This window comes from Seriola lalandi, unplaced genomic scaffold, assembly GCF_002814215.2.
Source record: "Seriola lalandi dorsalis isolate HSWRI2012SDOR001 ecotype SW California unplaced genomic scaffold, Sedor1 jcf7180002054982, whole genome shotgun sequence".
Lineage (NCBI taxonomy): Eukaryota > Metazoa > Chordata > Actinopteri > Carangiformes > Carangidae > Seriola > Seriola lalandi.
Genome location: NW_019525531.1, coordinates 1405464 through 1423006, shown reverse-complemented (window position 1 = coordinate 1423006; position 17543 = coordinate 1405464).

Genomic DNA, 17543 nt, shown 5'->3' with positions numbered 1-17543 from the left:
GGGTCAGTGACAGGCCCATTAAATTTTGTTGCAGATCCTGTTAAAGGGGCGCATCCAGGAACTTTTTGAACCCTTTCTTAACATTTGCGAGATTTTTCAACATTTATATCAGTTTCTCAGAAAATAATCAGACATATTAATGATATTGACTTTTGAGTTTGTGCAATGTGCAAATCTGATCCGCATCTGTTTGTGTGGACTGTGTCAGAGCTGCTGTGAACCAGAGGACGGCCTCGTACGACAGCCCACATCCGCAGTCAAATTATTGCTTTTTCAATTACAGACTCGTTCTGCCGTTTTTCATCCAGATAATTAGTCAAATCCTCCGACCGCCAACGATTAAGTAGAAATACTAAAGGCCACCAAGACACGCAATCAATCTATTTTAAGATTGCTCTGTTCTGTTCTTCTGGGCAAATCCTGCTGGGTTGAGTGGGTGTGTGTGTGTGTGTGTGTGTGTGTGTGTGTGTATGTGTGTGTGTATGTGTGTGTGTGTGTGTGTGTTTTGTGGTCTAACAGAGGATTTTATTTCTTGGAAAGAACTGGACTGAATCTTTGTTCTCAGTGTTTTAATTATCATTGCGTTGCCACTTTATTACTTTGCCTGAAATGTGTAAATTCCATTATATGTCTATTATTGAGGTTGCTAGTTGTAATATAATTCAATATTTCGCAAAAAAATTAGTAAAACCCCCAAAAAGTTGTAGTCATCTCATGACCCCTCAGATTTATCTAGTGACATTTCAGAGGGATCTGACCCTGAGGTTGGGAACCACTGACTGTATATAAACAGTAAAATGCTGCTGAAGCATTGATGCAGTATTAATCTATTATGTATTATAATTAAATGTTTCTGTAGGTGCTTTACTTTTGATACTTTAAATACAGAATAACACATCATGTGACTTCCAACAGTGATAAGAGCTGCTACACAAAGACATGTGATCGACTGATTAAATAGTTTGTGCTTTTAAGTTCATTAATAATCCTTCTTAATATTAGTATTTAGAGTTAATGTGACATATACAGACTGAACACGGAGTCTCTGCAGCTCCTGGTTCTCTGGTTCATGTGAAGTGAGTCCTCTGCAACCTGTGGGATTTGACTCATTGATATTCGCTGCTGACGCCTGCCTCTGCTTTCAAATGAGCTTCAGAGACGCTGTAAAGAATTAACCAGCTCATGTTCTTTTTTTCCTTTTTCTTTTCCTCTAAACCTTTTGAATGTAAAAACCTCACGTGTTGAGAGTCAGGAACTTCTCAGACCACAACATCTCAGATAACCAGATTACACAGTGGAAAACATGATGACATCACATTTCTATAGTTTTAAAAAATTATGTTTTTGGTGCATGTATTTGCTCATTATCAAAATTGATTGTTATTCAAATTAAAGTAGAAAACTTCCCCCTGGTAAATGGAAAAATTGTTTAAAAAAAATATTAATTTGCCATTACATTAAGATGCATTTGACTTGAGGCAGCTACATAATAATAATAATAATAAAAATCATCAGAATATTTGTATGATATCTTTGCTCTTAGTAGCAGTAAGAGGACCCTTCTTTTTTATTAAACTATCATTATCAATAGTGTTATTATTATTATTATTACTGTAGTTGGTAGTTGTAGTATTTTTTCATATTAAAAGTCTGTATGTTATAATAATCATTTCATTCAATAATTTATTACTGTATATGTTTCCTGCAGGCTCCGTTTGTTCTTTATACTTTTAGCTTTTTATTTTTCCTTCCTTTTTATTTAAGACATGTTTTAATAGTTTAAATGTCCTTTAAACCATCTACTCTTTTCTTTTGTGTTATAAAGCAGTTTTTTTGCTATGTTTGAATATGATCAATGTTTCTTCTCATTATTACCATTATCATTTTGTTATTATAAAACATTCAACTTTAGCAAATAATATATATTTTTGACCAAAAATCCCTGTTTTAATTGTGAACATTTTTATATCTAGATATTTATATTTTATATTTCCCAGTGCACATTTTGGATTGCGCTTTTTTTTTCTTTGTATTTTTATTTACGTTTGGATGGCGTCACTACCTGTGTTGACTGGCTCCACGTGGAAGATAAAATGTTATATGAGCGAAGTGATTGGACGGATAGATGTCGTTTAAAATTTCAAATGTTATTTCTTTAGGCAGGACTGGAAAGGGTAAAAAACGTTTTCTTATTTTCTTCTCTTCATCACTGTATTCTTGAAGAACGTGTTTAGGGTAGTATTGAGCTGATGTTGCATTTCTAACAAACTCATTGGTGAACTGCTTGCTACTCAAGTTGACACCATCAATACAGAGTTGCCTCATTTCTGATACAATGTTAGAGTGCACCAAAATCTGTTGAATCATTGTTTTGAGAGGACTATCACCCTCCTCATCCATCAAATGGGTTACAGCCCATACTCCTTTTTCCATCCATGTTCCCAAAAACAATGATTTCCTGTTAGTCAAAACACACCTGTTGCTCCACAGTGGTGTAAGTGTGTAAAATGATGCTTGTATTATCAGTTCCAGTAAAGAAGAACTTGCCGGTGGAAATCCGATGGTTTCACAGGCAGTTTGTTTAGATCATAATCACGTCGCAGTGCAAAATCACTTGTCCATCTTAAATGAATGTTTAGATGCCATAAATGCCTGGATGACTGTCAACTGCCTTCATATGGGGTCGTTGAGTGGTTGTGTTCAGCACAACCTTTGTAATTTAGGTGTCATTTTCAACCAGTCATGATCATTGATCATTGATAATCATGTTTCATGTTTCTTCTACTTAACGAACATCGCGAAACTGAGATCTGTGGTGACCATGGCCGAGTAGATGATTATTCATGCTTTTATTTCTACTCGTTTAGACTATTGTAATGCACTTTTTTACCTGTCTGAATCAAACCTCTCGTCTCCAAACCATCCAAAATGCAGCTGCCCAGCTTCTAAACAGAAATAACAAGAGAACACACATGAAACAGTTTTATCATCCCTCCACTGGCTCCCCATCAAATTCAGCATCCATTTTAAAATACTGGTGCTCACCTTTAGAGCCTTGCATTGGTCAAACACTTCAATATAATGCTGACCTCCTCCCCCCCTTACACGACAAATCAGGCTCTCAGGTCTTCTGAGCAAAAATTACTGACCGAGAGGCGACCATGCCTTTCAAGCCATTGCTCCTAAATTATGGGATGCTCTCCACTATCCCTGCAATCTATAGGCTCCTGTGATGGCTTCATGAAGCAGCTGAAAACTTTTATTCAGAGGCTTTATTTGAATACCTCCTCCTTCTATTGTGTGGCTATTTATTTACTGTACTGCTTTTGTCATATTTCTTGAACTTGTGTATGTTTTATGATGTAAAGGACTTACTTCTCTTTAAACCACTGGAGGCGTTTTATTTTAGTCAGCGGGTAACTGGGGATGGCTGTATCATGGGTCAGTTGGTTGTAAACACTTCCAATTTCTCCAATAAGGAACAAGTTACAAATCACCTGGTTCACTCTGTACCTGCTCAATTTAGCTGTTTACCAACCGCCATTAAGCAACAGAAGAAGAACTAAGTCCTTATTCCACCTCTCTATGTTTTTTTTTGTTATTGTTAAAATTGGTTTAATTACATTTGAAACATAAAAACAGGCGCTTGTAGGTTATTTCAGAAATACTCAGTAACCTACAGCTTGAGGTATTTCTGAATATAGGCTGAGTAAAATCTTTACTCTTTTCACAAATGGAGCATGAGTTTTGAAATTAAAATCTAATTTCTTTTTAATTCATTTTATGATAATTGTTCCTGTGTAACCATGGCTCTGTGTGTTTACATTTCTGTTTGTATTGTATATTCTTTAGGTCACAGATGTCAGTAAATCATTAGGCCTGTTGAACCAGGCTTTTCTTCTTCCTGCCTGAACCTGCTCCACATTTTATTTACTGTTGAGCTCATAAATGATCTTCTAAAGGTTAATGTTGTCATGGCAACTATGATAATAACTGATAATGAAACAGTCACTGGGTCCATTGTGTTTAATTGGACATTCTCATAGTTTGATACTTTAAGGCTTCATTTTGTTTGAATGCGGGACTTTTAATTGAAATTATTTACTTATTTATTTCTATTTATGTAAATTAGTATTTGTGTTAAATTATGCGTGTGTCTCTTTGTGTCGTGCGCGTACATGTGTGCATGACTGTGTATATTAATTTGTGGCGCGCGCCTCTTCTTGCACCTGTCTGTGTTTACCTGCCTGCTTTCCTCCAGAACAAGTCAAGGTATATACTGTCCCTTTCTGCTCGTGCACGCATACCACCAGCCTACGCGTGTGTGTGTGTGTGTTTGTGAGAATGTGCGCGCACGTCGCGTCTGCGTTGCCGGCGATGAAAGACTGATTCTCTCTCTCTCTCTTGCTTCTCCTCCGCTTCAGTTACAGTATCGACCTCCTTCTCGCAGCAGCTCCGCTCTCCATCCTCCGTCTCCACCCTCCTCCTCCTACTCCTCCTCCTTCGCCGCCGCCGCCGCCGCCTCAGCATCACTTCCTCTGCAGGTGGATGAGGCTGGAAGCCCCGGAGACAAGAGCCATGCCCGGGATCCGCTGCTGGTAAGGCTCGGTGCAGCTGCTTGGAGCCGTTGTTGTCTTTGTCTTTTCTCCTATAGGTGTCTCTTTTATCTGGTGTGTGTGCGAGAGAAGGAGGCAGCGGAATGCCAGGTCTTTGTCTCTCTGCTGTGTGTGTGTGTGTGTGTTTTGTAGGTGGTGGTGGGTGGGAAGAGGGGTGTTTGGCAAGTGGGCAATTGTTGCTTGATGCTGCTGTGGGTTTGAAACAGAGTGAGTGATTGACAGGTTTCACGATCCGCAGAAATCAGGTGTTTTTTTTGTTTGTTTTTTTTTTTTTACTTCATGTCGCGTAAAAAGCCTGTGATGTTCCTACAATACTGGACTCAAACGCGTCTGTGGTGCTTCACAGGGACTTTATCCGACTTTGTGGTGGTTTCAGCTACTGTGTTTTGTCTCTGTAGCGTTCCAGTGCTGCTCTAATCACGAGGGCGTGTTTTTGTGCGATTTTTACGCACAGTGTTTTCTAAATTTCCTGCCAGATTTCTGCTCTCTGCGCCAGATGCCAATGGTTTCCCCAAAATTAGACATGTAACCTTCTTCCTCTCTCCTCCTCTGCTCCTCTCTGTCTCCCTCCGTCCCTCCTCCTTTTTTTAAAATCTATTTTCCAGTCAGACTTCTGAGCACCTCCCTTCGCGCCGGGGACCACATCCTTAAATGACCCGCGGCTGAGGAGGGGGTGTCTCCGGATCCAGCGCTCGGATCATGGCATGCTGCCCACACCGGGCATCCAGCACTGACCATGGGGCTCCGGTCCAGAACCGTCGCTAGCGGCTCGGAGGATCACAAAAAGCCCTCTTCCGGCGTTCCTCCCGGGGACTTACTGGACCAAGGCACCGGGGGAGCGGACAAGGATGGCGCCCTGCTCCTGGTGGCTTCGGGCAGGGATGACTTCAAGCGGGGCTCTCAGGGCATCGGCATCGGGCTGCTGGCCAAGACCCCCCTGAGCTACACCCGGCCGGTGAAGAGGAATAACATCCGCAAGAGGAGGATCCAGAACCTGATCTACGACGCGCTGGAGAGGCCGAGAGGATGGGCGCTGCTCTACCACGCGTTCGTGTGAGTACATGAAACAGCGTTTCTACAACTTACAGTGCGCGCGGTGGTTAATCATGCTCACTGGCTTGTTCAGTTGAAATGAGCAGCTGAGGAGTGAGAGTGTCCCCGGTCTGGAAGAGACAGGTTGTTTATGTCAGAGTCTCAGGAACCAGCGGAGTCACTTTGTTGCAGCAATTTTCAGTCCATTAATGAAGGCTTGTTCTCCACTGATGTGGAACCAGTTAGGGTGTAACCTAATATTGTTGTGGGAAATGAATAGTTTCCCCCCTGAATGTCATTGTAACTACTTGGTTATGCAACCACAAACGCATGGATCCCTTCTCCTGATCCGAGGCCGTTCCCTTCATCTCTCAGCTGTCTTCTTGTCTGAACTGAGGCTTTCATTTCTTTTTTTTTTTTACAGTGTTTGTTTGACTCGTGAACCCTTCTGTTTCCAAAACTCTCAGTCAAACCCACCAAACGTAGATGAGTGGAGCTCCAGCAGATGGTGGATGTGTGGTGTTTGGTCAGTGTGAGGTTCTTTGTTGAAGTAATTCACTCACTCAACTTTTAGTTTAGTGCAGTAACATGATAGTTATGAATCACGTGACCCTCGTCTGCTTGGAAATTTATGTCAGTTCAACATAAGGTTTTTATTCACGCAACAAAATGATTTGTGTTTATTGATGATTTGATTATGTTATATCAACAAGAAGTTGATGTTATATGACTTAAAGTTACAAGTTTACGTTAACATTAAGAGATGAATGTGTCATAACTTAGATCATAAGATCATATATTGGAATGAAAGTTTATGTCAAGTGAACATAAACTTTTCCATTATTCAGCTAAATCCCAGTTGGCTCACTCTACTTGAAGATTTATTGCACACAAAAGTTTACAGTACAGTAACATGAAAGTTATGAGTACACCTGACACAATGATGTGTCACATGACCCCCCAACCCTGTGTGACTGGAGATTTTTGTCAGTTTGACACACAATTTTCAGTCAAATGATAAAATAATTTGTGTTTTAATAACATAAAATGAAAACCAATTTGGCTGTATCAGCTTTATGAAATTAAGTAAAATTAACTAAAAAAATGTAAAATTGCTGACTTAACATAAGAACATTACTTCAACCTCACAAGGGAGGAGTGTCTGTGTCAAGTGAACATAAAGTTTTTATGTCATTTTGACAATCTTGAGCCTCTTTTATGTCATGGATGGATTTGGTTTTACAGACGTGGCTTCCAGTAGAATTACTTGCATCACACTAATGTGTCTGAGAAACTGGTGCAGCGAGTCGCGGTGCTGCAGTTGGGTCACTTCAACGTGAGCTCTGGTTTGGTGATTTGTTCCTTAACCCTCTGGAGTCAGGGTTGATCTCTTCAACTGTTCTTACTCCACACGTACAGTCTCTTTTTTTCCTCCAATAACTGGAAATGTTGTTTGTTACCTGCCCAGGAAGTATGAGCCCAATGGGCCACATGGTGGCGCTGTAATTAAGGCCCGAAAATGTAATTTTCTAAAAGTCGCACCCCATTTGTCCGAGTGACATGAAATTTTAACCACAAGTTCAGCTCAATGTGGTCTACAAAACGTGGAGCACAGAAGTCCGCCTAGATGGATTTTTTTAAATTAAATTGCATAATGTGTAAAACTGTAAAAAAAAATTTAAAAAAATTTAATATACTTTTTTCCCTTTTTTGGGGGGGGGGGCAGGGTTATTATCATACTTGGCATTTATTTATTCATTTACCGTCCTTTTTCTAAGTACTGCACCTGTCCACTTCATGTAAGTATGTGTTGTCTACCTGTTTCTAATCATGTAAAAACACTGTAAACAACTTTACAGTGTTTAGTGGCTTATAAACTGGGGACCTGCACCTCGTCCTCACTTTCAGCCTGTGATTCTTCACAAGTTCCATCACCATGTTCACGTGCTGTAAAATCCGTCAGCTGGAGTTAAAAGTCATCATCTGTTAAAAAAAGTGCTGATTCTGAGATGAAGCTCTGTCACTCTCATTTCATCCAAAGTCCATTTTACTGGAAGACGTTGTCGGTCAGTGACGAGTCGAGTCCGGTCAGGCTGTGTGATTTAATAAAGCAGCAGATAATTAACAGTCTCACCCTCTATCTGATTATTACTCCCAGCCTGTGTGTGTTTTCAGACGTCACGATGATGATGATGATGATGATGATGATGATGATGATGATGTGTTGGTGAAACACTGATTAATATTCTCAGCCTGTATCTCAGAGCTGTCGACCTTTTCCTCGGTCGGAGCCATTTGGAAACATTTCAGTCGATAGCAGCGGGCAGGGAAACACCTTTTTGTTTGTTTGTTTTTCCTGAGCTTGCACATCTCAAAATTCACTGTTGTTCCAAACTGTGGTTGTGTAGCTGCCCAGAGTTGCAAAACTCATCAGCTGCAGCTTTGCACAAACATGCATAAACATTAAAGATGAAGAAATCAGGGTCGAACAGATGGTTTTGGCTTCACGTGAAGGAGGTTCAGTTGGTTCTTTAGGAAGAACCGTCGGAGAGTCTTTATTCAGGGCAGTAAAATCCTTAAAGACACTACCCTCCTCTCACCTGCTGACCGGGGCAACATGTTTCTGTACTTTCCTCTTGGCTCAGTAACTCAGAGACAAGAGAGGAAAACGCTTTGTGTTGAGACGAGTCTGCAGAGACTGACTCATCCCTCGGCTTGTCGCGTGTCTCCAGCTCGACTGACAGCACGCGTGTTGCTCTGTAACACAATATGGCTGCTCCATATGGGCTGCTGGTGTCAGAGCTGCACTGAGCATGAAGCTACACTTTAAAAAAAAAAAAAGCAGCTTTGACCAAGAGGAGAGACTCGCCCGGGTTAATGTGAGGTTAAATCGTCTCAGCAGACAGGAAGTGATGAATCCAGAGAGGTGATATCAGCTGCAGGGTGACACAAGGTCAGCGTAAACTGAATCAAACTAAATCAGTGTGTGTATGTGTGTGTGTGTGTGTGTGTGTGTGTGTGTATATGTGTGTGTGTGTGTAAACTAATGGTGTTTGAATTTCCTACATATACAGTGCTGTATGTTGTAGGATTATTTCACTTTTATTTAACTATGACATCACTGAAAAACTGAATTAGTATTTAAAGGGTCCATTTACCTAAATTCCATTCACACAACTACATATACAAAAAGACAACACCAGTGGTTTCCAGCCATGCAGAAAGCTAGGCTTTTATTTGCTAAGGTTTTTAAAAAATGTGACTTATTTGAACTTGGGTTGAATAATTGGTTCAGTCGTCTTATGAGTTAAATACACAATATGTGATTTTCTGCCACTAGTGGTCTCTGAATCAAAAAGAAAGAAAAGAAAAAAAAGACAGAGTTTGGTGACATCATGAAGTAGCGTGGGATCATGGGAGTTGTTGTTCTCATTGCCATCAGCTTCTCAAGGTTTGGATTCCTTCAGTGTCAGTGGTTCAGGAGGTTTTTTACCAGCAGCTGAATTATCCTCAGAGGTCTCCTCTCCACAACAAACAGACCAGCTGATTATAACAAGTAGAAACACTGAATGAAAGAGTTTCATGTTAAAATCAGTGTTTCTCTGATGTTGTTTGGTGAACACAGGAGGTCATGGAGCTGCTGCTAACGTTTGCTCAGCTTGTTTCTCTGAAAAACAGATCTCAAAATAATGTAATTTAGAATATATAGTTGAAAACGACCAAGGTGTAAAAAGTGTATCTTTAAAATGTGACTTAAAACTGGATAAAAGTCAATTTTAAGCTTTTTTTCAGACAAACACAACCCTGACACGTGCACACAGAGGATATGAGCATTACCAGGATTAAAATCAGATTTCTCTGGTTTGAGAATTGATGTAAACATTTGGGATAATGTAAGAACACAACTCAGCAACATATAGAACATAGGTCTAGTTTGGGTTTGTGTTGACAGCGGGGGGGGGGGGGGGGATTATGATGCATGGGCAACACTTCAACAACGTGACACATGTATAGGGAGGAGAGGCAAGTGGGACGGGGATTACAGAGCAGGAACAGATGGGTGGACCCAGATAAAGAATCAAGGAGAAACACAGGAGTATGAAGAAGAGAGAGATGTCGCGCTGCCAGAAAACCAGAGTAAAATTTAATGTGTTAAAACTCGACAGGGAACATGAAACCCCTACAACAGCGTCCTGCTTTATTCAACCAAAATCAACATACAAAGATGTTTTCATTTTTATTCATCTGCGCCGGCGACAGTCAGAGCAGGAGGCATTTTGTTTTCAGCTTGTCCGTCTGCCCATCCCATTCTTGTGGACACAATATCTCAGTAGTGCCTTGACGGAAAAAAGGTCAAGGTCAGTGTGACCTCTCAAAACACTTTTTAGCCATTACTCAAGACTTCACAGCAATTATGACCAAATTTCACACAGATGGTTCATGTTTTAATGACTCAGGGTAAACAGGGATGTAACTTGAAACTAGTCTGAGTGGCGCAGGCAGAATTACCTTGACATGGTGATTCTGGTTTGACAAATGAGCTTGTCTTTGAATGACTGAACATGAAAATCTAGTTCAAGTGAAAGCCAGTAAAGTAGAATAATCCAGATTCCTCCACAGGTGGTTCTTAATGATGAATTTCTTGGGTCAAATCTGATCACAAGGTCAAAATGTCTGTGTGACAGTTCCTCTGGCAGTTTGACTGATAACCCGGATCATTCAGTTTAAAGCTGGCAGTAGATTTTTTTTTTTTTTTTTACCTCGGCTCTTGATCAGTTTGGTGAACCACGTGACGTTCAGGGAACACCCACAGCCCTGGAGGAGGTTTTAAAGGGTCCCCGCAAAAATGAGGAGCATTTTGATTTCAATAAAGTGAAAGAGGACTGAGAGAGAGTTTATAGTTTTCTCCAGCTTTACCAAATGTTACTCAGAATCAACAAAGACTCCTGGAACCTGATTGTCAATTAGTTTGGTTGACAGGAAATGAATGATGATTATATTTGATTATTTAGTCTTTTAAATCATGTTTTAAGCAGACATGAGTGAAAACTCAACTGGTGTCAGCTTCCTCAGATTTAAATATTTGATAATCTTTATAAATTTTATAAACATCTGTGATAGTAAACTGAATATTTGGGGGTTTTTGACTGTTGTTCAGATAAAGCAAGCAATTTAAATATGTAAATTTGGAGTCTGGAGGCCCAAGAAAATAAGAGGTAGTCACAGCTCTATAGCATAAAGTTGGATTGTGCATCACTGTGATTTCTATAGATATTTATTCTCTTGATTATAGCCATAAATTTCCATCAGATCTATATGAAAACACACATTTTGTCCGTTGCACTCTTCTAGTTGTGACTGTTCCGTCCACATCGTCACACTGAGGATCTTTCTGTCAAGCCTTTGCAGTAGCGTCACACATTTACTCTCAACCACATCTGGCAGCAGGAAAAGACCCTACGCCAAAAACTGATCAATATTGAACAATCAGGCTGGAAGCGGAAAGCCGGTTGAACCTTCGAGCTGTGACTTCATTCAGTAGCATTTTCAGTCACCAAGAATAATCGATGCAGCTGATTTAGAAGACGCTGAGATCCACAGAAGGACCGTGGCAGGTTCTCCGAGACGCTGGAACAAGCCGTGTGCAGGTGTGTCTGAGGAGAACACAGGTTGTTCCCTCTGATGCGGTCCTCTGAATTTGCTAAGCTAGGCTAAGCTACGCTGTGTGTTGTTGGTGCCTTTTTAATACGGGTGTAATGGTTTTGAATCCATGACTAAGACTGCGATATAAAAGTCAGTGATTTTTTTGTTGTGATACCGGAAGAGGGAACTGTCCCCCTATACGATGTCTTTTAAATAGTTTTGTGTTTCTTTGTGTTGTTTTGTGTTATTGGTTGTTTTGCATCTCTTTGGGATAGTCTTGCATCTCTCCATGGCTGTTTTGCGTCTGTTTGTGGTTGTTTTGTCTCATTTGGGGGTCATTGTGTGTCTCCTTAGGATCGTAATTCCTGTCTGTGTAGTCTTTTAACCGAGCTCTGTGACTTTTCAACAAGAAATATGAAGAGTCACTTCATACAGAGGCTCTGTCCCAGTTCTCTTCTGTTGAGTAATGCATACATGGGTCCAGCTCACATGAACTAATTCATTATATGACAAGAAATATTTGTTATATACAGCTGTCAATGAATGTCAAGGAATTCATGTACTTGATAAATACTTCTAGGCTTTATTGTTTGTTTTCTGTCGTTCTTTGACAGTGAAAAATGTTCTGCATTGCTTGTTGTGTTAAAAGTCTTAAATTCAGTTTTGTCAACACTGCAGAAACCTCTGTTTTATCAATTCCTGCCCCGACTTGAACGCCCCCTGGAGGCGGCACTGTGAGGGAATGTCAGGCTGCAGAAGTATCAGATTCAAGCTACCATTACAGGACTGAGGAACTGTAGTGCCGAAAATTTGGTTTCCATAACAACACTAAGGAGAGAGTGAAATCAGATCTACAGTGGAGGCTGAGAGTCAGGTAGAGCGAGCCTGTGTGAAAGCAGAGAGCGAGAGAGAGAGAGAGAGAGGGAGATAAACAGAGACAGATAGAGATGTGGAGGGTGAGCGAGGGAAACAAGAGATGTTCGACATCAGCAGTTCGGTGGCAGATCAGTGGTGAACCTTGGCCTCGTCCTGGCATCCAGACAAGCCTGACAGGAGGGCTCCTTCCCAGAATGCACGGCTGCATAATTCCCATATCTCTCTCTCTGTCTTTTTGATACCCATGACATGCTCTCTCACCCCTCCCTCCCTTTAACAACAACAACAACAGCAGCCACAGCAGCTGTGGGTGCAAATCATCTCAGTCAGATCATCAGTGTCTGTGATTTTCATGTTTTCAGATCCGTTTGAAGGATTAGACGCTCCTCCGCAGGTTGATCCTCCAGCCTGGCAGGATCATAAGATCCTTTAAAAAGCTTCTGGATTAACGTCACACTTGCATTGTCATCCCACTAAAACAAGGCTGTTGGTCTTGTTGGCCCTTCACACCAACACACCGATACAGGTTAAATGTTTCAGACCAGCATGGTGTACGTGGATACATTTAAAAGAGAAAGTGTGTACAGGTTTTATTTCTTTAGTTAAAGGCTGTTGGAGAGTGTCTTGTCTCCTTCAGCTCGACAGTAGATATTTAATGCTGGTTGCATTTGGTTGCACACAGGTTGCACACAGCAGGAGGAAGTTTGGCAGATGCACATGAATCGATTGATTGTTTTGATAATCAAAGCAAAAATGCTAAAAATGTGATGGTTACTGCTTCTCAAATGGGAGGATTTCCTTTGTCATAGATGATAATAAACGTTACATCTCAGACCGATGAAGATGACGTCTTGAGCTGTGGCAAATTAGAACAGGGATTTTTTAAAAAACATTTTGTAGATGCAAAAATTAACTGATAAAATACTGAAGGTGATTAATCATTAGTTAAAGGGATTAACTTGCACTTTCAACCGTTCTTTAAGATTTCTTTGCTTCCCATATTGGCTGAACCTTATTTTAGCTTGTACTCAACAAGTCCCAAAGATTTCAAATATACCAAATACAGAACTCTAAATTACAGTATAATGTGCATGAAATTGCACAAATTACACAACTGTTGCACAGGACATTTAGATTTTTCAATTTGATATGATACCGCAGCCACCAAGAAATAGTGTCTCAGATCTGAATATCTCTCTCTTTTAGAGTGTGATGTAGCTTTCATAATGTGCTACAACAGGCACATACAGAGAAAAATATATTAATGTGATGTGGTTGAACAGTGTGGACACATAGGTTTCACCCACTGAGAACGTGAGGGTCCGCGCAGAGATTTCAGCACCATGGACAGTGACCACAGTGCAAAGACTGAGCAGACTACCAGACTCCATTGAGAATATTACAAAATTACACGCATAATAATACTGTCACTGCTGAAATGATTAGTCATTTAATACTTAAGTCATTTAATCTTTTGTTAAGTAAATTTACCAAACATTCTTTAGTTCCACCTTCTCCAGTTCTCCAGACGATTTGCTGGTTTTCTTTCTTTCTTATCCTTGTTAACTGAATTTATTTGTGTTCTGGACTGTTGGCTGGATAAAACAAGACTCTCCGAACGTTTTCACACATTTTGGACATTTTTATTGACTAAACAATGAATCGATTAACCAAAAAAGTAAAGGAAAAATTTATTGATAAAGAAAATTAGATGTTAAAAGTTTGTTCTTGATGTTGGAAACAGTTTGACCAAAACTCTCAAGTCAAGCCTTGAGTATAGACTTTTTGTCAAGATAATAAAAAATATTGTTAGTTGCAGCCCTGAACAGTATAATGAAAATGATAACAGGCTATTTAAAATGTAAATATAACTGTAACACTCAGCTCAGTTTTCTGCTCTTATGTCTTACGAGAACTTAGCTTGATTGCTGTCAAACTGAAACAAAAGCAAAGCTGACAATTCACTGACGAGTTTCAGTTCACTCTCAATCTGCTCTGATTTTGCTGAGCCCACAGAATCTATTTCTGCCCCGCAGAGAAAACCACCATGCGCATAATTACCTCAAACCTCAGCAAATTACCATCTGAATTCAGGCTGCATCAGATTAATGTCACACTTAGGCGTCACCTCTGTCTTTCCAGGCGCAGCCGCTGTCTCCTTTTCTGTCTCCGAACAATACATTATGCATTTAGTAAGAGGCAGAGTGGTCGTGTTGTTAACTTCCTATTAGTGAAAGCGGCCATGTCGGCTCCAGAGGCTGAGGAATGTGTTTCCCCTGCTGATGTGTCCTTGTTTTGTCCTCGACTTGAATTGTTACTGCAACAGGAAATTGGGTGGAAAAGCACCTAATACATCAACAAACAAGCCTGAAAATTCCATGTAGTTTGAAGAAATGTGCTGTTTTAATTTGCCATTAGCCTTGATCTGGGGTGTCATGACTGAAGACTTCAGTTTTGTGCTCCAAGGGCGCTGAACAAACGTGTTTATGAACTGCCCTGTTGTCTGTTGTGCAGCTCTAAAGATTTGGGGCCAGTTTATGATTTACTTTAATACTAGGACTCCTATTTCAGATAGGACCTCTTTAAATAGGGGAGATTTGTCTCCTTCCATCAGTTGCATCAGTTTGAGTTTGGCATTTCACAGTCTAACTTCTTGTTATACCTACAGGTTTGAAGTTTGGTTAAAAAATAAATAAATAAATGTAATAGAAAGAGGAATACAAAATAAGGCTGGCTGATGAGGTGACAGCCAGGGTCACTGGGGGGGTCAATACGTGAAATGTATAACACCACAGGTCTCAAAATTCTGCAGCTATGTTGTCAGAAATGCACCAGAGGAGCAGCTGGTGTATCTGCTACAGTGCAGCCAAACAAACTAACATTGTTTCAGTCGGCACAGTTGCGCTCAGCTCTGACCCCGGGAACAGATATATTTTTTTCTTCTGTGTAGAGAATCACAGAATCTATATACTTTGGATTGCTGCTGCAGCGATAAATAGTGACAAAAATGGGGTTCGATTTCTTGAAAATCTTAAAGGTCCCATGTAGTATAAAGGTAGATGTGTGTGTGTTGTTTGATTATAAAGCAGGTGAAAGTATCAAAGCGCTCATTCCACAGAGAAATGCACACAGGCTGTATTCAAATAAAACACAGGAAAAGTGTAAAATAATGATTTTCAAGGATTATAACTTTAAGGAATACGGAAGCTCACGAACGTCAAAAATGTTTTGGCTGTTAGTCCAGCTGTTTTGGTTCTGCCTGTGGCTGGAGGATTATTGGACAGAGGGTTTCAACATCAACAACAATTTAACAACTAAATGGATGTGACACAGTTAGAGATTCTTGACGGCTCAGACTCAGATCACCATTAACCAAGCTGTTGTGGCCTTCTTCAGATCTTGCTTGATGACTGATTTTAAGAAGACTTGTATTACCATCTCGTAATTGCCATTACATACACTTCAAACTCAAAGATAAAACGCACTACCACTTCTTTCTCTTCCTCTCCTCTGTCTTCTCTTTGTTGTCCCCTGATTTCAACTCTTAAACTTCTGAATAACAGCAGACTTCAGTGGCCCGACTCTGACCTTTTCTTTCTTCCGATGGACACGGGGGTCTTTGCTTGTGGGTTAAACCGACCCGATCAAACGGGAGCAGGATGAAACCAACAAAGTGGAGTTGGAGACCGGAAGCGTTGTGCGCAGCTCATTAGGGCCGATGATGAGCTCTCATTAGCAATTAGTAACTCTACATAGTGCTTGGCAGCAGATTCCACAGGGCGAGAGTCATTTGGTCACCGTGCACGACAGCGGGGAAAACAGTGCATGTTAGCTGAGTGCGAGGAGCTAATTGAGCTCACAACTAGATGACTCAAGAGGAAGCAGTTCAGGATTCGAAAGCTCATAATGCCTCAGGCCTGGAGGAAATAACTTGCAGATTGCAGTTTTGGTGATTATCTTTAATATTTGGATTGAAAGATTACATGCTGATATAAGTGACTTCTAGGATCGTTGGAGCCTGAAGATTTGATAGAGTGTCTCTCTGTGAAGCGTGGCTGACAGCTTCATGTCTCAGCTTGTTGATGGTTTGATCCCTGTTACCCACAAACGGCAGAGAAAAAGCTTTGTCAGGCACTTTCTCCTGTTTGAAAAACATTTTTGTAGACTCACCATTTTCATCCAACAGCTAAACATGAGTTATACTTTCTAAAATGACACCCCCCCCCCCCCCCCCCCCTCTTCAGTCTAGACCTTGTACTTCCCCTTTTTCCTGCAGGGCTGAAGGGTCCCAGTGAATTAAGTGGGGTGTATTTAAACTCAGGTAACCTCGGTTCCTACATTCAATGAGTCACAGCCGCATCTGTTGTATCTGTCGCTGAAAGACGTGCAATCACTCTTAAGGTGGAGTGGATTGATTTCTCCGTGTTTGCTCCAGTTGGAGTGCAGCAAACACTGATGGCTTTGTCCTGGGAATCTCACACTTAGACACTGAATGATGTTCATCACTAAAGCTGTGGCAGAGTTTCTATGAATATTTTAGCCTCAAGCAAGGCTCGTGCAGAATATTGCACATTTATGGCGGATGCTATCTTATGAAACCAGCGCGGCCTTGCAAATGGCACATCAAGAGGACGCACACCACACTGTGGTTTTGACTTTCAGCAGCAGGACAGTGTCTTGTATGTGGGTAGTTTGGGTCCAAAGTCAGTCTCAGCAGAGATTCTGTACTGGAAATGAAGTACAATAATCATGAAGGTTTGATTTAGAATTTTATTAATATCAGATAAAGATGAATGAACATAGAGACTGGGGCTGTCAAAGAAGTCAAGTCTGAACAAATTCAAACTGTAATTTCACGTAACTTTAATATGAATGTGATCTTGATATTGTTCAAATTAATTTGAACTAGGCTTGCACAATCTTATCTATGTCAGATCATTCTATCGTCACCCTGTAAAATAGTAGCCGATATATTCTATGCCGACATGAAACTAGGGTGGGCCAAATTAAATTTACAATTAAAAATACAAATAATAATAACCATTTTTATTTATTATTAAGTTTAGTTTACTCAAAGATCAAGCAAACTACTTCAAATGGCCTGATGTTATAGACTAATTTATAAAGTTGAACAAGTACAACAAGTAAGGAGCAGTTCAAAATTTGATTTTTTTCCCATGTCCAATGTATTATTACCAAAAGGTTGATATAGTCTAAAGGTAGATGTCCATGTGTTGTTTGATTATAGATCAGGTCTAGGTTCTATATTAATACTGTGAAAGTATCAAAGCCTCAGTCCACAGAGAAATGCACACAGCCTGTATTCAGAAACTGAGCCTTAAAACCAGCCGTCAGGACTTCTGGAACTTTGTGATG